The 19108-nt window shown below is 36.7% G+C and overlaps 1 protein-coding gene and 1 non-coding gene across 5 annotated transcripts in view; both read left to right on the top strand.

The window, feature by feature from the left end:
• stan (Protocadherin-like wing polarity protein stan) overlaps positions 1–19108 on the top strand; it is a 414391-nt gene that overhangs the window by 166582 nt on the left and 228701 nt on the right. The gene's annotated exons all lie outside the window — the stretch shown is intronic.
• Positions 5633–5707, top strand: TRNAA-GGC (transfer RNA alanine (anticodon GGC)). The gene has a single exon. It is a non-coding gene; the product is annotated as a tRNA-Ala (tRNA).

Below are 19108 nucleotides of genomic sequence, written 5' to 3'. Positions count from 1 at the left end.
AGCTCAGTTGTGAACTGGTTCTGAAAGGGTATTAACAATCTTGATTAACTAAAATTTTAGTTACGAATTATATTAAGTCAATTCGCGATAAGTCGAACTCCGATAGCTCGAATAGCTGTTTAAGTCGAAGTTCGCACTCGACCCCAGAAATTTTTCCGTATGAAAGTTTTTGGCAAATTTAGAAAATGGAATTTATCAGTAGAATTTAACATTCTTAGCAACAGAAATTAAGCATTCAGCAACAATTTTGCACATTACAACAGAATTTAGCGGATTCGTTTTTCTGCTCGTAAAAACTGAATGTCTTTTTCACGAAAGGAGGACAGGAAAAAAGAAAGAGACAAACAAAAAATTACTGCATTTTTTGGCAGTAATGAAAATGCATTTTTTGGCAGTTTGAAAATAATCTTGTATAAACTGTATTTATAATTCGTTTCGCGTGTTATGAGTATCATATATGCGTCCGTTTCCATAACGTAGACCTACATTATGTATGTCTAGTTTTTTTCTAAATATTCTCATTCGATAATTAAATATGATTAAAATAGAATATAGTTTTTTGTTTTATACAAATTCCTTCATCCCAAAGTAGTTTGACATGTTTTTACTAACACAATATTCCTAAATATCAGTGTTATTTTCTGTCAGTGTGTCAAATGGAATTTTCCGATGAGTCGAACTAACGATAACTCGGAATTTTTCGGTCGGCCGTTGCACATTCGACTCATCGAAATTTGACTGTAATTATAGAAACTGATCGTAACATTTACTCAAGCAACTGTTAAGTCTGATGTAACAACACTCATTCAATTGCACAAAATTTAACTCCCATATCACGGAACTTTCAGCAACGGAGAAATCTGATTAAATAGTGATATATGTCACTAATACTAATTAGTCTGGCTTTCAACTGATCATAAACCTCCGTTTCCAAGCCAACCCATCTTTAAATGGCATTATCACAGCACTATATCGTCGCCACGCGCTTTACTGAGGGGGGGATGAGCGATAGCAACGATAAAACCATAATGATATCTCCAACTGGTTACGGGAAAAAAAGACTCCAATTTGGGTAATTTCCACGCAAACATATTTGGCGAACGCTGTAATAAAGAGGAGAAAAATATTTTATTAGTTTTTTTTTTCTGTTGATATAATCTCTAAGCTGGGAACTAGAAAAAAATATAAATGGCACCGAGCCAAAAACCCATCTAGATCTTTTTATTAAGTAGGAAAAAAAAAAAAGGAAAAATATAGGATCGGGAATGAAATCATTTCTCGCTTCTTCACAAATTCATATACGGCCGAGTTTCCATTAAATTCCGCATCCGGCACATGCTTCGGAATAATTTTCCTATTAATCAACACACACACACAAAAAACCCCGCGAATGTTGGATTTTTGGAGCTAGATACAATTTACTTGTATGGGGTTTTTGGAGCTTTGGATTGTTTCCAGACAAGTTGGAACCATAATCCTTTGAATCCAAAAACACAAAAAAAAAAACTGGAAAGGAAATTGTGTTGGCTTTGAAATGGCCTCTCATAAATCACTCCTTTCCTCTTTCATTTTAGAAAACGGGAGGAAATATATTCGGGTTCGGGAGAATGTATATAAGAAACCGTTATTTATATGTTCAATTTCAAACGCCGTAAATAAATTTCCGTAAACACAATCGGAGATAAAGACCGAAGACGAAATTTGCGAATAAAATATTCGGACGTTTTTATTGCCTCGATAACATTATTAACTTGCGTTGGAAAGAATGTTTTCCTTCTCTCCGGATGCAAAAAATAGATAAATTCTGTATGTATATCCAACAGATAACATTAGGGGTTATCTTTGGTGGTTATGATGATGGTTACGTGTTCGAATGATTTTTCTCCAGGATCGATGGAAAATCCGATCGATTCATGAAGTGAACTTCATGTACTTAAATGGATACGGAATTTGTTTTAATTGACCGAGTTTCCTGGTGATTTCAGAGTTTTCTATTAATCCACTCGTAACTATGCGAATGCTTCTAGATCTGAGTCACTGGTAGGCTACGGAATCCACCCGGGATCCGAATTATTTCTATACGGATTCTCACAGATCGGCATCATTGCTAAGTGATTTCTTTCAGATGTGAATTATTGGTATATGCGAGTTGTCCTTGATCTTACTAGTCGCTATGGAAATTCTCTCAGATCTGAATCATTGATATGCGAGTTCTCCTCCATCTGAGTCCTTGATATGCGAGTTCTACTCTATCTGAGTCATTGATATGCGAGTTCTTCTCCATCTGAGTCATTGATGTGCGAGTTCTTCTCGATCTGAGTCATTGATGTGCGAGTTCTTCCCCATCTGAGTCATTGATATGCGAGTTCTTCCCCATCTGAGTCATTGATATTAGAGTTCTTCCCCATCTGAGTCATTGATATGCGAGTTCTTCTCCACCTGAGTCATTGATATGCGAGTTCTCCCCCATCTGAGTCATTGATATGCGAGTTCTTCCCCATCTGAGTCATTGATATGCGAGTTCTTCTCTATCTGAGTCATCTCTATACTAATTCACCTAGATCCAAACTATTATTATACAAATTGTTTCAGATCATCATTGCAATAACAATTCTTTCTGATCAGCATCATTGTTATAAGAATTCTTTCAAGTCCGGGTGATTGGTATGCGAGTTATTCTTGATTTGAATAGCTACTATAGAAATTTTTCAGATGCGAATCATAGGTATGGGAGATTACCTTGATCCAAATTATTGCTATACTCATACAAATTCTTTCAGACCCCGAATTATCGTTATAAGAATTCTATCAGATTCGAATCATTGCTGTGCAAATTCTTTCAGACCCCGAGTTATCGTTATAAGAATTCTATCAGATTCGAATCATTGCTGTGCGAATTCTTTCAGACCCCGAGTTATCGTTATAAGAATTCTTTCAGATTCGAATCATTGCTGTGCGAATTCTTTCAGACCCCGAGTTATCGTTATAAGAATTCTTTCAGATTCGAATCATTGCTGTGCGAATTCTTTCAGACCCCGAGTTATCGTTATAAGAATTCTTTCAGATTCGAATCATTGCTGTGCGAATTCTTTCAGATTCGAATCATTGCTGTGCGAATTCTTTCAGATTCGAATCATTGCTGTGCGAATTCTTTCAGATTCGAATCATTGCTGTGCGAATTCTTTCAGACCCCGAGTTATCGTTATAAGAATTATTTCAGATTCGAATCATTGCTGTGCGAATTCTTTCAGATTCGAATCATTGCTGTGCGAATTCTTTCAGATTCGAATCATTGCTGTGCGAATTCTTTCAGATTCGAATCATTGCTGTGCTAATTACTGTATTTCAGATCTGAGTCATTGACATAAGAATTCCTTCAGGTCTGAGTTCATTGCTATATGAATGCACTCTGATCGCAATTAGTGTTATGGGAATTCTCATTGATTCGAATTATTGGTTTACGTATTTCCCTTGATCTGAATCGTTGGTATACAAATTCTTCCAGATCTGAATCGTTGGTATACAAATTCTTCCAGATCCGAGCCATTGATATATGAATTATCCTGGATCTTAATTATTTCTATTCTAATTCTCTTGGATCCGAATCATTTCTATACATAAATTCTCTCCAATCTTTAAATCAATCTTGCCACGGTAACATTATTGCGTTGGAAAGAATGTTTTCTTGGCGTTGAATGCAAAAATATAGATATATTCTGTGTCCGTGCAGAGTTGCCAACTGCTCCGGATTGTCCTTAGTTTCTACGGACGGCCGCAATGAACTACGAAGCTACGGGGCTCAATACTACGGAAATCGGTTTGGAAAAAACTCCAGTTTCTTGCGGTGTGTTAATAATTTTTGATATATATTTTTCTCAAATTGCACAACCGTAACGATGAATTCGTATACGCATGTGAGAGAGTTCGAGTGAAGACAAACTCGGAGCCGATCTATTTTGTCTGTGCGCGAAAGGCAATCTGTAAAGCCGTCTAAACCTTCCGCTCTACCAACACCTTCTGTGGCAGAAAGCCTCCGCGCGAAGCTCGTGACGTCACTGACGTCGCCTATTTCACCTATAGTCATTGTATACACTGCAAGAATAGGTAAAGATTTCGCATATGTCGGCCTACTTTAATCCAATGACTGCAGGTGAAATGGATCTTACTTCAGTGACGTCAAAGCTTCGCGCGAGGGCTTTCTATAGAAAGTGTTGGCTCTACTCGATGCCCAAACGCGCAAAAACCTGTTTTCCGTCAAAACCACCCCAAGACGTGGACTAAAAACCGGGTTTTTTTTTTGAATGGTTCAAGGCGGCGGGTCCGGAACCGGCTTCATTTGCATAGTGCATGGTCGAGCTCGCGGAACTCGTGTCGGAACGAATGTTTCGCCGCAGGTGTTCTGATACGAAGAAAATGGGAATGGGAGGTCTAGGATTGCTAGACGTCCGTATATACGGCCCACAAGGGTGCAAGCAGGTTGGGATTGTCAATATTCATGAATTAAGGGACTCGGGGTGACCTCGGAACGTCGTTTCGGGAGGTTGGGGGGGGGGGGCTGATGTGTCCGGAGCCCTCTCGGTTCCAGTGGCACGCTGAGGTGCTGTATTTAACGAACTTTCAAAAATTAAATTATTTTCTCTAATTTTAATTCAGTGATTATTTTTTTTATTGTACTATGATTATGTTGTCCTGGGACGGTACCCCCATTGCGATTCATGAAACGTTTACTTCATCTGTAAAACGAATACGAAATTATTAATTACCGGAGCCTTGGTTATTTCCAAGTATTCACTTAATCCTCACGTTTTCGTGGAATTCTAAACAACACTTTATTCTAATCCTCGTTGTTTAATATAATCGCGTTAATTTATAATCGTTGTTTCCGAATTAAAATCTTTGAATTTTGAAGTAAATCTCTCTCAAACTGAATCGCGATAAAGAGATTTAAGCTTTGAATTAGAGTTTGTCCATTTTAATCCCATTTGAAATGAATGTTGGTGATTTAAATGCTGTGCGTGTTCTCTCCGGTTTTACTCGTGCGAATTGTTTAGTTATTCGGAACACAAATGAAACCTGAAATTACGATGTATCGAATCCCATTCGAATTGATATAACGATTACTAGTATTGTACGGAAAATTTGAGTTTTTCTATGAATTATCCTAAATATGATACAACTTCATACAAATTCACTTAAACCTTGAAGCACTATACTGTCATGCTAATTCGTACAGATTCGTATGAGGGTGGATTCACATCTACAGACACTCACCGTGTCAGACACGGCAATCATTCTTTATCATAAAAAACCAATGAACGTATTCATATCCACAGGGATCTGGATTCACATCTACAGACACGGCAATCATTCTTTAACATAAAATCACTGAACGTATTCATATCTACAGGGATCTGGATTCACATCTACAGACACGGCAATCATTCTTTAACATAAAACCAATGAACGTATTCATGTCTATCGTATCGTGGCTGTGCATGCGCAGACAGTCATTTTTATGACGAAAGACGTCACTCTCCCCCTTGTTATTTCCGAGCTAATTAGTAGAATGTTGCCACCATCCACTGCTCGGAGCCATTCAACATATACAGACGCTCCAAGGAGAGGAAATTCTGTCTTCATAGCTTAGTTGGTAGAGTACTCGTCCGGCAAACGAGAGACCGCCGGGGTTCGAGTCCCCGTGAGGGCAGAGATGAATTTTCCTTTCCTGAAACATCGATATCTCCTGCACTTAGCCTGTATCTGTACTCATTTTTATGTTAAGGAATGGTTGCCGTGTCTGTAGATGTAAATCCACCCTGGAAGCCGTAGAAGTTTTCTCTGTTACGAATTCCCCTTGATCTGAATAATCGCTTTACGAATTCTTTCAACTTCGCCTCATTACTACAGAAATTCTTTCAGGACCGAATCTTCTACTACAGAATTTTTTTTTTCAGACCCCGAGTCATTGCTATAAGAATTCTTTCAGATTCGAATCATTGATATGCGTATTCTCCTGATCTGAATCAAGCTAAGTAATTCTTTCAAATCCTAGTCATTGCTATGGGAATTTTCTCCGATCCGAATTGCTGCTATAGGATTTTTTCCGATGGTAATCATCTCCATACGAATTTCCTATGATACGAATCATTTTTATCAAAATTTTCTCTGATGCAAATCATTTTTATCGAAATTTTCTCTCGATACGGGAATCTCTCCAAGACGCGTCATTGCTATACGAACTACCCCCGATCCGAATGTCTGTGTGTGATCGGTATGAAAATGCTCCCTGATCTGAACCAATGCTAGGCATATTCTCCCAGCATCTCCTACAGATAGAAGATCTCGTCACGATGCTCGTGACGTCAGCAAATAGTCCATCCTCATTCATAATATTCAGAGAAAAAAATTCCGCTGCATGTATTCATCTTTGTACTGAAAAGAAACGATCGGGGTTGGAATTGGCGATTTCTATGCCCGACATCCAATCACCATGCCGTATTTGTGAGCCAACCAGGAAGGTCCCGCGCCAAAAATAAGAAGAAACGAAATAAAATTCTGTGGTTCAAAACGTGGCAAACTTGCTAGGTAGTCTTAATGACGCTACAGATGAACTTGGCAACCCGTGCAGTGGCCTTCTATCTCTAGGAGGTGCTGATTCTCCCACAGCTTTGGTTATCACACTTACAAAACTTAAGGCACCGGAGATGATTTTTTTATTCGCCATAGTGACCTGGTGCCTGGGAATTGCCAAGTCGTCTTCAAACCGGTAACTCTTAAAATTTGTGCTTCCAATTCGGTTAATACGACTGCTGGCAGAGTCTGAATCACATTTTATCTGATTTTTATGTAATCTATTTATGGAGAAAAATATACGTTATAAAATATAATACAGGGCTGGCGCCACGTCACCATGGCAACTACAAAATTGATATTGGCACCTAAAATTTTCGGCGTTTAGTTATTAAATTGCACGCTGACGGCAGCGCAAAAGGTTTGGACTTTACAGCAGGATATCTGCTAACATGAAAGACGGACACACTATGAAGAGGCATTATTTTAGGTCTTTCTCTCCGGGTAGAATTTTTTGGCTCCTAGATTTTTTTTGCAACTTCGTCCAGCCCTGGTGTAATATCTTTTTATAGAGCCTATTATTACAAAACGTGTGCTAATCAACTAATGCATCATTCTGAAATACACAGCGCATATAATCTATAAATAAACCTATCGGATAATAATAATCATTATATGACGAAAGTTTTTCCCGATAAATAAATCTTATACGAAGAAAATATAATCACACTAAACATCGCAAATAAGCAAAAAAAAAATTGCTTGTTGTTATTTAGGCCCAAATTGCACCGACAGCGCATGCGCGTCACTCGGAAAACTACCGAAGGGCCTTAATCATCTCCAAACGGAGGAACTCGAGACGCATCTAATAACATTAACGTGTCCGGAAGTCCCGAAATTGGATTTCGTTTTAATAGCTCCAGGGGCCCCAAGTCTTCATCTAATTTCTCTCCGTGGCCCCTACCTCCTCCCTATCCTTTTTACGCCTGGTGTCTTCCGGATCTTCATCCGTTGCTGTTTATTGGAGAATGGCGATCAGGGTTAACGACTTGGCCGGGAATCGGGCCACGGCCCTCTCTCTCTCTGCCTGTCTATTTCTAGACATGGAGGTGGTGGTTGCGGCTCGAATGGGCAGAGAGAGAGGGAGAGTCCGAGAGATGACGATTAGAGGAAATTTTTGATAATCGATTCGCCAGGAAAGGAAAGAAGAGAGTCCCCATTACCTTTAATATATATTGATTTATTTATGCACAGGGTGAAATTAATTTACGCTAAAACAATCTTTTTTGTTTGGTTGTTGTTGTTGTTTGGCGTCGCTCTTCTGGAGCCCACGGAGCGTGATGTGATGAAACTGATCGGAAATATTTGTTTCCGATAATTTTCCTGGAGAGGTTGCTTCTTCCTTTTGAAAGTTTTTTGGTGAATGATGAGACCAACGCGGTTATATTTCGGTTTTGTTGTCGAAGGTCAGTTGAATTCGACTTTGGGTAATAACTGGAACTTCCGTCCTGAATATCTGTAATTACGTTATATGTGTTATACGGCGATGAATCCGGTTATTACGCATTCGCCGCAACATATGGACGTAGAAGAATGGGAATTGCTGTAGCAGTTTTTGGTATAGCGAAGTCTGGACGGTAATCGCGAATACAACGGAAAATCCAACAGACTCACGAGGGTAAGGTGTAATGTACAGTAGCGGGATTACGGATGCGAAATTTGTCATTAAAAATGAATTATCACGTCTTTGATTCTGGAATCTGAAATTCTGGCAAATCATTCATTTTCATTTATTCTGAAATCATTCATTTTCATTTATTCTGAAATCATTCAATTCCATTTATTCTGAAATCATTCATTTTCATTTATTCTGAAAAATTCATTCACTTTCATTTATTCTGAAATCATTCATTTCATTAAATATGAATTTTCATCAGTTCTGAAATAACTCCACTCATCCTGTATGAATTTTTATTAATTTCAAACTCAATTCTGTCATTGAGCGTTAATTTTCCTCAATTCTGAAATTATTCCTTTCATTAACAATTAATTTTCATTAATTCGGAACTATTTTTTCATTAAATATTAGTTTTTATTCATTCTGAAATCATTCATTTCATAAAATATTAATTTTCATCCATTCTGAAACTATTCATTTCACTATATATTAATTTCAAAGTAATATTAATTTCAAAGTAATATTAATTTCAAAGTAATATTAATTTCAAAGTAATATTAATTTCAAAGTAATATTAATTTCAAAGTAATATTAATTTCAAAGTAATATTAATTTCAAAGTAATATTAATTTCAAATTAATTTCAAAGTAATATTAATTTCAAATTAATTTCAAAGTAATATTAATTTCAAATTAATTTCAAAGTAATATTAATTTCAAATTAATTTCAAAGTAATATTAATTTCAAAGTAATATTAATTTCAAAGTAATATTAATTTCAAATTAATTTCAAAGTAATATTAATTTCAAATTAATTTCAAAGTAATATTAATTTCAAATTAATTTCAAAGTAATATTAATTTCAAATTAATTTCAAAGTAATATTAATTTCAAATTAATTTCAAAGTAATATTAATTTCAATTCTGAAATCATTCGTTTCATTAAATATCAATTTTCATCCATTCTGAAATAATTTATTTCATTAGATATTAGTTTTCATCAGTTCTGAAATCGTTCCACTCATTCTATATGAACTTTCAACAATTCCGAAATTATTACTTTCAAAAATTCTTTAATTATTACTTTCAAAAATTCTTTAATTATTACTTTCAAAAATTCTTTAATTATTACTTTCAAAAATTCTTTAATTATTACTTTCAACAATTCTTTAATTACTACTTTCAACGATTCCAAAATTATTATTTTCAAAAACTCCAAAATTATTATTTTTAACAATTCCGAAATTATTACTTTCAACATTTCTTTAATTATTACTTTCAACGATTCCGAAATTATTATTTTCAAAAATTCCGAAATTATTACTTTCAACATTTCTATAAATATTATTTTTAACAATTCAGAAATTATTATTTTTAACAATTCCGAAATTATTACTCTCAACAATTCCGAAACTAATAAAATGTAGTTGAAACTGTTACATTATTTCTGTAAATTCCGTATCCATCAAAGTTATCCCCGTTTTCGAAAACTTAGAAATCCAGATCAGGTCATAATCAATAACGATAATTACCGTATACCCAATAGTTCCTATTAATAATCAAAACAACCTTAAACTTTCTGCTCAGAAAAGTTGGATTTATGTAAATTTCCGTCCATACATGACCGCGGTAATTGCTGCAAAAGTTATCCGATAACTCGTTATATATATATATATATATGTAGAAAAGAAAATTTCCAATATATTCTTTCGAAACTGAATGCAAATAGAGGAAAAAATTTTTCCAACGTATAAAACAAAACCCTCACCCCCAAGAACAAAAACAACGTTAAAAGTAATCGATATTTCTGACAAATGGCTTAATTTTGAAGCCGATCTAATTTGGAACGGGCTGTTGCCAACATAATTTTCATGAATGAAAGATAAGAAATATTTCATTATATATATTAGCTGGAAACATTTTTATTATTTCACTTTCCTTCAACTGGTAAGAAATTCGATAATTTTCTATCGACGAAGGAAAACAACAAAAAAATTCAAAAAATTTATTTTTATCGAGAAATTCGAGAAAGAAAATTCCTTAAAATTTCTCTAATTGAAGGTAATTTTATTTATTCTTCGTAAAATAATAATAATAATAATTCTTCCAATAATTGGTTAAATAAGGAAAAATATTTAAATTATCAATTTTTTTAAAAGAGAAATTCTTTTCTAATACATTAATTTTGTTCTTCCTGGAAGAAAATACTGTAAATAAATAATAGATTTAAAGCTTTTCTTAAGCTGGAAATCTGTTTTAAACTGATTGAAGAATTTTCTAGAATTTCCATGAAAATGAAGTTTTTAACGAGTTTTCTTCTTTTTTTTTTATCATCATGCCTATGTAATTACTTCGATTAATCAAAGACTTGGCGGGATTTGAAACGCGCCAAAAAATAATTAATAAGCATTAAAGAAAAACTTCTCTTGGGTCTTTTATCAAATATATTTATTTATGGATTTATTTTCCTCTTAAGAGGGTGTTTTGATAGATAAGTGGATAGAAAATTTCTGATATTTCTAAGAAAATGGTGGATTTTTATTGCAAGAGGTATCCATTATAATTGATAATGGCTTTCGTGTTTTGTGGATGGGGAAGTGTTTCGACGATACCTCTAAACGTTAAATTTTACCTGGTTTTCAATGAAGAAATACATTACAGGAAACGTCATTATAATACGGCGAGAATTTGGCTTTTTTACCGGTAATTATGCGCGGAAACGGACCCTCTTTATTAGGAAATTCTAGAAGAAAAATTTCCGAAAACATCTCTGATCGAAGGCAATTCTTAAAGAAATAATTCTTCCAATAATTGGTTAAATATGGGGAAAATATTTAAATTATTAATTTTTTTAAAAAAAAAAAAGGAAATTCTTTCCTAATATAATAATTTTTCTTTCTGAAAGAAAATACTGTAAATAATGTATTTAAAGCTTTTCTTAACACTTACAGCAGCAATCCCGAGATAACTCGTCAAACATGATCCGCTTTCTTTATTTTGGTCACACCGAAATATCTCGGGTTCTTAACACGCTTTTATTTCTAATGTGGAAGTTATCCCTATTAAATAGGGATCACAGGAAAATTTTAAAAACCGCTTATAACGAGATAAGCGGCAAATCTGTTTTAAACTGATCGAAGAATTTCCGTGAAATTAAATAAAAAAAACAATTTTAACGAATTTTTTTCAAGTTTTTGTAATTACTTGAATTAATCAAGACTTGGCGAGATTTGAAACGTGCCAAAAAATAATTGATAAACATTAAAGAAAAGTATCTCTGGGTCTTTTATCAAATTTAATTTTTTTTTTTATGGATTTATTTGCTCTATATATAAGGCCGGTATTACGCTATAAAAGTTTGACCAAACTAGTATTTTTCAAGGACTTATTTTCTCTTAAAACTGTGTTCTGATAGATAAGTGGGTAGAAAATTTGGATTTTTGCAAGAAAAATGTTGGATTCATTGTTCGGGGAAAAGGGTCATAACAAGTAATAATGATTTTCGTGTGTTTTGTGGATGGAAAATTCTATTGCGACCATACACCTCTAGTACCTAAAATGTTGCCTGGTTTTCGGTGAAGAAATATATTGCAGCGTGAAATGTCATTATAATACGGCAAGAATCTGGCTTTTTACCTGTAATTATGCATAAAAACCGACCGTTTAATTAATAAGTTTAATGTTGAAGAAGAAAAATTTCCTATGTTAACTCTAATTGATGGTGTGATTCTAATTAATCTTCGTAAAAAATAATTCTTCCAATTATTGGTCAAATATTTAAAATTATTTAAATTAATTTTTTTTCTGAAAAGTAAATCCTTCCTAATATTATTTTTTGAAACATAAAATACTGTGAATAAATAATATTAAAGTTTGGAACTTTTCTAAAAGCTTTCTAAAAACTGATCGAAGAATTTTCTAGAAATTTACAATAAAATAAATGAAAAAAGTTTTTAACGAGTTTTCTTAAGCATATGTAATTACTTCAACCAAGACTTGGCGAGATTTAAAACGCGCCAAAAACAATAAGTATTAAAGAAAAATTTCTCCGAGTCTTTTATCAAATTAAATTTTTTTTATGGATTTATTTCCTCTAATGCCGGTATTACGCTATAAAAGTTTGACAAAAGTCCTTTTATAAAACTTGAAAAATGCTACCCATAAGATCATCGGTTGCATTTTCTAGAATGTAACCAATAATGTTATTGGTGACATTTCTCAAGTTTTATAAAATTACTTTTATCAAATTTTTATAGTGTAATCCAGGCCCTAAAGGCTGTTTTGATAGATAAGTGGATAGGAGTTTTGGATTTTCGTACGAAAATTTTTGGGTTTATTACACGGGGAAGGGATCATTGCAAGTAATCATGATTTTCGTGTTTTAGGAGATGGGAAAGGGGTGTGGTTGCATTCAAATCGTACCGAGTACCGTCATTTTCGATTAGGGATACATTTACGTACCTGGAATGTTACTTGGTTTTCGGTGAAGAAATACAGGGTGTCTTGTAAGTGATAATGCGGCCTTTATCTCAACAACTGTCAGTCGTAGAGGTATAGTTTCAGTTTAAAAAAATGCTCAAAATGCATTCAAAATTACCCTGCACCAGTTTTGAGAGTGAAATTACAGTGGGTAACGAAATAAAAAAATTAAATTTTTAGAAGACCCCCGTCCTGTAATTTTGAATCAGAAAGTTACTGCCCTGTTTGTCTCATCTGAGACCAACAAAAAAGTTTCTAAGTGCAATATTGGTTGAGATAATGGAATTCAAAAACCGAAGGAAAGTTGGGAAAGGAAAACATAAAAAAATGAGTGAAAGGAGCGTTTCCTGTTGGTTTTTGCTGTTCTTTCATAACTTACCTCCGATTTTTGAATTCGAATATCTTAGCAAAACATGCACTAAGAAACGTGTATTTGTTTTCCTGGGGAGATACAACAAGGGGATCGTATAAAAATGTAGATTTTCTTTTATTTTGCGGCAAGCTGTATTCTCACTCTGGAAACAGATATAGGGCAATTTTTGAACGCCTTTTGAGCTTTTCTTAAATCGAAACTATACATTTACTACGGACCGTTGATGAGATAAAGGCCACATTAGCACTTACAGGACACCCTGAATATTGTGTATTTAGACCATTCTGGAATCTCTCCCACTTCAACATGCCAACTTCTTCTTCTTACTTGCCCCACAAGTCTTTTCCACACTTTTGAAATCCCAGGCTGCGGTCTCCGGCCCTTTTGTGTCACTGGGAGCACATGCAATTTTTCTGCCTATTCATAGGGTTCAGCTAGACATTTTAGTCAAATGGCTTGTACACTGCTCAAAACAATTAGGGGAGCACATGGTTTTAACAAAATTACGCAAAGATGTATACCGATGAGTAACATAAAATGAATCATCCATAATTTAAAGCCTAGCAGGAAACGGAAGAAGAAAACTTCATATGCAAATTCAAAAACCAGAAAAAGGAGATAAGGGCAGAAATCGGGATGTTGCAGAAACGTCTGTTTTACTGCCGTAACTGTGAAATTCGATTGCGCAGTATTTTTTTTTTGAGACAAGGTGACTTGAGGATGTCTCAACAACGTGATTTACCGGAGTCCATGGCACGGCGTGTTATAGACAGACTGGAATCCGGGCAAACACAACGTAGTGTCGCGGACGCTGTTGGAGTCGCCAGAAGTGTTGTTGCAAGGCTGTGGAATCGATTCCAAGAAACAGGAAATGTTAGACGTCGACCAGGGCAAGGTCGGCCACGCGCCACTACAGCAACTGATGACCGGTATATACGGTTAACAGCCCGTCGAAACAGAACAGAGAATGCTATGCAGCTGCAAAGACGGTTGCTCTTGGCAACAGGACGAAGGGTGTCCAGCCAAACAGTACGTAATCGGATTCATGAGGGAGGGCTCTATGCACGTAGGCCAATGGTCTGCATTCCGTTGACCCCACGCCACCGTGCGGCCCGAAGAAGATGGGCTGCTGAACATCGAGATTGGGAGCAACATGATTGGAGCCAAGTGCTGTTTACAGACGAGTCCCGATTCAGTCTGGAGTGTGACACCCGACGTGTTCTGGTATGGAGGGACAGGGGCACTCGAAATAACCCCGCATTCGTTCGTGAAAGGTCACAATACAGACGAGCTGGTTGGATGGTATGGGGTGGAATCAGCATAGGCGGGATACGGACCTGCATATCATTCGGAATGGCACTTTGACGGCCCGAAGGTATGCAGACGAGATACTGCGACCTCATGTCATCCCTTACGCTGGAGCCATTGGAGATTCCTTTGTTTTCCTGGATGATAATGCCCGACCGCATAGAGCTCGTCTGGTGGAGAACATGCTTGAAGCTGAAACAATACAGCGTATGGAATGGCCAGCGTGCTCTCCTGACCTGAATCCAAGTCGTTGTCCTTGGACGCCGCATTGCTGCGCGACCAAGGCCGCCTGTTACTGTCCGAGACTTGCAGATTGCACTTCTTGAGGAGTGGAACAGTATTCCCCAAAGTCTGATCGATAACCTCATCGCATCCATGGCAAACAGGTGTGCAGCAGTCTTAGCTGTTCGAGGAGACCACACGCCCTATTAAAACTCATGCATCATGTCTAAACAGTACTTTTTTTTTATCGTTTACATGTAACCAAATTGTTGCCCTAAATCATCTTTTCATGTTTTTTCCATATTTTCAAAGAATTAAAGCTTAATTCCAAATTTTTGTACGTCTTTTTTCTGTATTGCGCATTGATACGCGTGTACTATCCATTGTATGCCAATACGTGGCTGTCTCGCACGGTTTTCTTCACTTTTTTGCTTGCTCCCCTAATTGTTTTGAGCAGTGTACTTTGCATCGAGTTGATGGCTGTCTTCATGGGGAGAACGAAGCGAGTGATTCGATACTTGTGTCACGAGGGGGGGGGGGGGGGACACCATAAACCTTTGCTAACTTTTCCCGACACAACCCTGCCCCATTTGAGGTAGCGGCAGTGCCGCCTTAACGCATTGGACCACCCGGGCACGGCCCGGGGGCCTCACAAAAGGAGAAGAGGGCCCTCACAAAAATTAGATCCGGTTGAAATTTTCTAGAATTTACAAGGTAGGGAGGGCCTCACGAAAACCCGGCCTGTATATTTCAGCGTGAAACGTCATTATACTACGGCGAGGATTTGGCTTCTTTTACCGGTAATTATTCATAAAGACCAACCGTTTTGTTAAGAAATCCAAGAAGAGAAACTTCTTTAAAATATCTCTGTTTGAGATCTTGTTCTAGTTAATCTTCGTTAAAAAAAATATTTCTTCCAATAATTGATTAAACATTTAAACCTATTGTTAATTTTCTCAAAAGAAATTCTTTTTGTAAAGATTGAATTTCATTATTATTTTCTTTGCGATAGAAAATACTGTAAATAAATAAATAATGTATTCAAATCTTTCTGCTTAAGCTGCGAATCCGTTTTAAAACTGATTGAAGAGTTTTCCAGAATTTCCATAAAATAGAAAAACAAGATTTTCACGAGTTTTCTTTTCAAGCTTATGTAATTATCTCAATTAATCAAGACTTGGCGAGATTTAAAAAGCGCCAAAAAAACAAATAATAATTAACAAAGAAAAAACTTTTCTCCTGGTCTTTTATCAAATGCAGTTTCTTTTTTGTTCAAGAATTTATTTTCCCTTAAAAAGCTGTTTTCCATAGATAAGTAGGAAGAAAATTTGGATATTTCTAGGAAAATGGTGGATTTATTACAGTAAGTAATGACGATTTCCAGTTCTTAAGGGATGGGGGGAAAATGGTGTGTTTATGCGTGTTCAAATCCTACCGATACTGCCAATTTCAATTAAGGACACTCCTACGTACCTAGAAATTTTACCTGGTTTCGGTGAAGAAACATATCGCAGCGAGGAAACGCCATTTTAATGCGGTGAGAATCTGGCGTTTCCCAGGAGGGAAAACAAATCGACGATGAATGTAGTCTTTCGAATTTTTCTTATTGGCCCTATCGAACGCATATTTGCGTCCGTGAATAAAATCCGAAGAATCTGTGAATGCGTAATTATTTCAAGGATTTTGTTTAATACTCTGGTGATCTATCTATGGTTTTCCGGTATCGAGTTGGTCTGAATTTCGAAAATGTTCGTCACGCCTGCTACTACTACTCAACCGCACACGAATCTTGCACACATTCCTCTGCGGAATCGCTCACGAATAGGTGCATGACGGAATGTGTGTTCCAAGTGTAAGTGCGGCCGTAACGTATTTATGTTGTCGGGATTGTGCTCTTGTTGGTGCCATCTGTCTTCTGTATTTTTTGAAGTGAAGATGGTAGATGCTCGAATTTTCATGTTATGTCAGTGTCGTGTTATACGTCTATATTGCTGCTGTCTGCGGAGAGGCTTTATTTCCCAAACGCAGAATATATTCCGAAATCTGTGGGGAAATCCTGGTGGATAGATGGCAGCACATCAAGAACTGATAAAATGCACGACACACGTAGCTATTTTACTGAAAGAATATACACTTCACGAAGGTTTTTCTACAGCTGGCTGATGCGAAGATGAATTTAGGAAAAAGAGAAAATTCAGCTGTCCTCTTGCGAGGAATCGAGCCCGCGTCCACTCACTTACCGCGTGAGCGCACTAGACTACGAAGAAAACGATTCTCAGTCTTTCCTTAAAGCTCGTGTGCGCTGAACGGGGCCATCATTCATGGACGGTCGGACCTAACTCTGGCCAAAGCTCATAATTGCTGACACTGCCACCAGATGGCGACTTATATAGTGTATGATTATCCAATGAATCATGAAATCAGTCGATACTTTTCGGATTTCGTGATTATGTGTCTTTCAATATGAAAAGGTTGTCATTAAGTCTCAGAATAATCGAACAAAAACATTATTTAGGGCTGTATTATCTTGGGAAGAAACTATACTTGGCTCCTAAGAAATTTGTCTGGCACGGTCTTATAAATTAGACTTCGTAGTTTCTACGGTGCAGGCAGATTTCCGATTCTGTGAGTCGGCACCGTTATGGATTGCGTGAAAAATCTGAAATTTCAGGTTTATGACCAATCAGCAACGGCTCCGAACTTGCAAAATCAGAAACCCCCTGCACTATGTTTGCACACTAATGATAGTAATGGTTTTGATCGATATGATTAGATACCTTGCCATGAAGATTGAACAGTTAGGCCACATGTTAGGAGAAAATTATCATGTGCAGCACTGCCTTAGGCAGCAGTATTTGAGGGTTTATAGATTCCCACTCTTTTGAGCCGAGATTTTAGTGCTCTTTTAAAGTAGAAAAACGAATAACTTCCCGCAAAGGAAAGGAGATATCGAACCTCTTTCCCCTTTCGGGAAATCCTGTTTACGCCTATGATGTGTACAAATTGCATCAGTGGTTCTTTAACTTTTGTCACCCGGGACTCCCTTGCCCATAGTCATGTTTAATCTGCAGCTCTTCAGAATAGTTTAGTAGATCTTGCGCATTTAGAAAAGAACCATTTCAACGCATGAACAGGCGCATCCTCACTGCTATAAAAATCGATATCTCCAGCTCCCCGTGACACCCATGACAAAGTTTGGCGATGCCCTTAAGAGCAGCGACTCACACTTTGAGAAACCACCGATTCACATGGGAAATATTTTCTCATCTTTTAATTAAGTTTTGAAGTTAGACACAGATTTCTGATCGGTAGTTGTAGCTGCGCAGACACAGCTCAGAACACACCAATTTCAATTATGGACACTGCGCAGAACTGGGAAGTTTTCGTAACAAAGTTGGCATATGCACTGTATTCGAAAACAACTGTTGGAGAATAAATGAAGCGTTCGGCAGAACAACGGTCTGTGATATTTTTTGAGGAAACATAATAAAAGTCATCGCTGAATTAGGGAAACACCTCTTTTGCATGGATTTCAGCGGTGTAAAAGTGCATATCACAACTACATCTTTTGTTTTCTACTACTACTTAACCGAACATGCGCCTCGTACACATCCCTCTACGGAATTTCTAACGAATCGGCACATGCCGAAATGTGTGTTCTGAGTGTATGCTTGGCCCTAACGTATTTATGTTGTCGAGTTGCGTTTGTTCCGTGTTCATGCTGCCATCTGGCTTCCATTTTCTGAAGTAAAGATGGGAAATGCTTAGATTTTCATGTTTTGTCAGTATCGTGTTGTGGGCCTGCCTGACTCTCTGCGGGGAGACTTTTTCAAACGGGAGACCGGCTCACAATATTTTTTTTTTTCTGCAGGAACTTACTTTAGGAAAGTGTAATAGAACCTGTATGGAATGTTATTTAGTGGAAAAGCCGGTCTCGCAAAAATGTAACATGGACCGTTATTCAGTCGAACGCTCGAAATCTTCATTTTTTCAATTTTTTTTCCAAAGTTTATATATTTTTTAAATGTTTTGTGAAGAAATAATGCATTTCGTTCAAAGGTTTTCAGCCAAGATGATATGCATATGGGCGGAGATACGGGGGGCGGCAAGGGGGGGGGGGCATTGCATCAAAGGTCGAGTCGACAGATCTAATGCATATATGTATAGACATCATCATCATCTTGCCCTCCCAGCAATAATGACCGTGCTTCCCCCCCCCCCAGACTTCCAAGTCTATCTCCGCCTATGGATATGATGGATATGCAGGGTATGTGTATCTTCACACAACTTTTTCCAGAATTTTATTTCTAAACTTTAAATCACACTTTTCCCTGAGGCACTTTCTCCCGGCAGCTGTCTTGATACCCCTCCCGAAAGTTCAAATTTAAGTGCTGCCCTCTGATGAAAGCTCCCCGAAAAAAAGTTCATATCCACCATATTTCTAAAGTCAAAACTTACACAATCCTTTAAGCCAGGGCT

This window comes from Pholcus phalangioides, unplaced genomic scaffold (assembly GCF_987345545.1).
Source record: "Pholcus phalangioides strain wild (caught in Gottingen) unplaced genomic scaffold, Ppha-v1.0 ptg000014l_1, whole genome shotgun sequence".
NCBI lineage: Eukaryota > Metazoa > Arthropoda > Arachnida > Araneae > Pholcidae > Pholcus > Pholcus phalangioides.
The sequence above is the reverse complement of the archived record's forward strand: the minus strand, read 5'-3'. Positions and strand labels throughout refer to the sequence as shown.